Source organism: Trichomycterus rosablanca, chromosome 6, assembly GCF_030014385.1.
Source record: "Trichomycterus rosablanca isolate fTriRos1 chromosome 6, fTriRos1.hap1, whole genome shotgun sequence".
NCBI lineage: Eukaryota > Metazoa > Chordata > Actinopteri > Siluriformes > Trichomycteridae > Trichomycterus > Trichomycterus rosablanca.
In genome coordinates this window covers 10244596-10248630 of record NC_085993.1, presented here as the reverse complement: position 1 = coordinate 10248630, position 4035 = coordinate 10244596, and the positions used below count along the sequence as shown (strand labels likewise).

The 4035-nt window shown below is 38.4% G+C and overlaps 1 long non-coding RNA gene across 1 annotated transcript; it reads right to left on the bottom strand.

Moving 5' to 3' along the window:
• Positions 1-1516: 1516 nt before the first annotated feature.
• LOC134316256 (uncharacterized) lies at positions 1517-3698 on the bottom strand. The gene is made up of 3 exons (XR_010013068.1): positions 3417-3698; positions 1780-1805; positions 1517-1618 (listed from the first exon to the last, which is right to left on the bottom strand). It is a non-coding gene; the product is annotated as an uncharacterized LOC134316256 (long non-coding RNA).
• Positions 3699-4035: the final 337 nt, after the last annotated feature.

The window sequence follows — 4035 nt, the reverse complement described above, 5'->3', positions numbered from 1 at the left end:
ACACCTGACCATAAGTTAAACATCCTTTTTTAAAATCATTATACCATGAAGTTGCCCTCTGTTTTATAATTATAACATGTTAGCCCACCATCTCAGCTTGACACCTAACAGGCACAGTTAGGGCCAGACCTGAGGGAGGGAGGGAGGGAGGTTGCTGGGCTTCTTGAGGTGCCGCCAAAGTTGTAAATTATTCACTGTATGAGATATGGATGCCTGTGGTACTCCACCACTGGCAGGTAAAAAATCAGCTGCACAAGTGTCAGAGGGTGTGTGTGGTACTCTATTTGGTCAGAGCAAGGGTGATGAAAGCAGCAGAGGATTTGCAATCAAAAATTAGAAATAAGACAATTAAGAGGCTGGGGAAAGCTTGTCTTTGATTTATGTGTTTAAACAATGTGTTTGGTTAAAAAATACTATAACTAAGTGCAGCAGCTCCAGGCAACAGTATAATTAAGACTATAAACTGCTTATTTAAGCCTGGATGACTGGGCCCATGTTGTTAAACCACTGTGCCAAAAAACATTTATTATGAAATAAAGGGAACAATGTGCTGTTGTCCTGTCTTGTGAAAAGAATGCAACCATTTTTATAGTCTTTTATATAGTATTTTAAACAAGGGTTTCACTGCCTGCATAAAAATTCATCGTCATGTAAACTTTTAGTAGGATTGCAATCCAGTAATTACAAGTAAGACATTTTTTTCATTGCAGTTTATTGGGCTTAAGGACGTTACATTACATATTCGTCAATGATAGAGTTTCAAAATGATTATGAAGATAAAGGATATGCCATTGTATATCATATGGATTGTGCAATTATTTACTTAATGCTTTGGTGTTTGTTCTGATTTAAAGCTTTTAAAACTAAATACATATCGGTTTAAATGGGATATTTAACCACAAAAACAAAAATAAAAGACATTGATACTTGACTATTTTAAAGTATTGAAGGTAGAATTGGATCTGCTATAAAATGTAATAAATATTCTGGGAGGATCTGTGACAGACCACAGAAAACAGCTACATTAGAAGCTTCAACTTGTATTGTATTGTTCATAACAAGTAACAGTTATATAAAAAGTAACACAGGTATTGTTGTTTGCACATTTTAATAGGCCAGATGTGAGGTGCCTATTAATCTACCTTAATAGAAAACAATTTAACTACAATTCTAAATAAAAGATGCTCAAACTCCCAGTTAATACATTAGAACACAAAAATCTAAACTACATTGAATGTAAATTCAACCCCACAGGAGTTAATTCAATAAGTCCTTTCCTATCGTACAGCCAGTCCTGCTGGTCCAGACCAAAATGTCGTTAGAATCTTTCGGACAGGGAGAACATCCCACATATTTATCCATAGGTCATTGCTGCTGGCCCATACCAATCAATAATCAGCAAGTGTGCCCATTTTGTAGCTGTTTATAAACTGCATTTCTGTAATTTACTGTGATTTCTGTGGGCTTTTGTACATTTTTATTGGCTGGAAAAAGGTAAAACGTCGACCACATACTAGTTTTCGTTGAGCTTTCTCTGTGTTTCTGAGGTGAAAGATGTCACTGTCATCAGGAACCTTAAACGGGTTGCGTTCTGTCTTCTTCCCACTACAGGCATCCTCTACAAACACATACAGCACTGAAAAGCATTCTTACATATATATAACTAAATTGAATTAATGACCAATGCTGGTGGAATGATCAGTTCCAGTTTGTGTACAGCTACTTGCTGTACATTAATTATATGGCAGATGGAAATCACGGGTTCTGAGAAATACTTACTTTGCACTGAAGTTACTGAAGACATTCTGCAACAAAAAGTTCAGCAGGATTTAGTGAGAGCATGTATCTGCATTTATTTATACTCAGGCCATCATAGACTTTCAAGTTTTTCAAATACATCTGACTAAAGTTTTCAGCTTTATAGGGGTTTATATTCCCTGGAAAAGTTAGAAAATTGTGTAAAAAATTTGTAAAATGCAATAAAACAAGAATGGGATGTAATTCTATTGCAAATGAATTATTGTACAAAGGTACATAGGGTGGCACAGTGGCTAAGTGGGTAGCACTGCAAGAACGTCCTGGGTTCAATCCCCAGGTGGGGCGGTCCATGTCCTTTCTGTGTGGAGTTTGCATGGGGGCACCATGCGACTATGGGGGCACCACGCTTTTGTACACGGCATCCTAAAATTCAGTCCTACATCATCGTTGCTGTTTCAGAAAATGCTGTTTTGCTTCTTAGCCTGATTCTTTATGGCAGTGTTTTCCAAGCCTGGTCCTAGATTAGCATTACCCTGCACATTTAAATGTTTTTCAATTATCTTCAGGCTTATTAATTAGCTGTTAAGTTAAAACTGAGTACGTTGGAGCATGGAAAACAATCCACTGTGCGGGTCAAGTTAGTCAAGGAGCAGGTACACAAATGTAAACTCTTGGCTTTAATGCTTCTCTGATCTTGTATATTCGTTGGATGTGGTTTTTATGTATAGTTACATTTTTTTTTTCTATTTTTCCCACTTATAATTGTCCAATTACCCTGATTGCGTCCTCTATACTGATTCGACCCTTCACCGCTGACTGAGGACGCCTCTCAACTGACATACGCCCGTCCGGCACGTACAGTCAGTACAGGCTGCATTTTTCACCTGCACGAGTCCAGTTCATACACTGATGGGCACTGTGTACGGAGGGCCACACCCCCATCAGCATTATTCCTCAGCCCTGTGCAGGCGCCATCAGTCAGCCAGCAGGGGCCGCAGTTGCACCAGTTATACGAATACACCGATGTATTCGAAACCCCAACTCTGGTGTGCTAGCGTACTTTTTACCGCTGCACCACCTGAGCGGCTATAGTTACATTTTTACAAACCTATACTCATAACCCAGATCCTTAACCCCTCACTTGATGCCACTTTGGGCATCACTGTAAACTGTGCCATCATGGATTGTAAGTGGATAAAAAAGATGCATAAACTAAAAAAAAAAAAAAAAGATGGGTCAGCTTTCACTTTTTTTTTTTTTTTTGCTGGTGTGTTTCCAAATTTGCTGGTGTGTTTTAGTGCATTTTGAAGCATTTATTAAAGACAAAGGTCTAAATTCTCCAGAAGGTTCCAGACAGCTTAATACCAAGTTGAAGCAGCACCATGTAGAAGTAACGGTGGTCAGAACTGAACTGCAACATTTCTCCACAAGTCGATAATAAGACACTCTGTTATGTTCTTACCAACCTGAGTATAAAAGCATCTATGGCTGTGTCCCAATCCACATCATAAAGTTCCAGTGTGTGTCGTCATTAGTTTGAATACTCATCAGTAATTAATAACACTGCACGTTTTCTGACAAACATAAACAATGTAAATAACCCGCAGCATGTAGTGAAATTTAACGAAGACACTTAACAGAAATGAGAACGTGCTTACCTGAGGTAAAACTGAGGTAACGCAGGTAAAATGAAGTTTTAAACCTATTTTCATGTCAAACATTTAACACGGGAACATTTCACCTCACTTGTAGATCCGCGTTTCCCGTTTGCATTCTGGTACCATGGCAACATCATGTGGAGATGTATTACTTGTTTAATCAACAGATGGCGCCACGTCCTCGCACACACACACACACACACACACACACACACACACACACACACACGCGCACACACACACACACACACACACACACACACACACACACACACACACACACACACACACACACTCAAAAACTCAAAAGAAGCTTTATTGGCATGACAAATAAGGACATTCGTATTGCCAAAGCAAGTTACAGAGAAATATTAACAATAAAAATAAGAAAGAACAAAAATATACAGAACAGTTACATGTGCAAAAAATATAGAATAGAATAAAATATTAATAAAAACAGTGCAAAATAATAACAATAAAAAGTATAATATTTACATTAATGAGGTAGAAAAACAATCAGTTTGTGCGTGCGTGTGTGTGTGTGTGTGTGTGTGTGTGTATGAGACATGGTCACCCACTGTCCCTCACCTGGTGACAGGTGTGTGTATAGAGTGCTGCT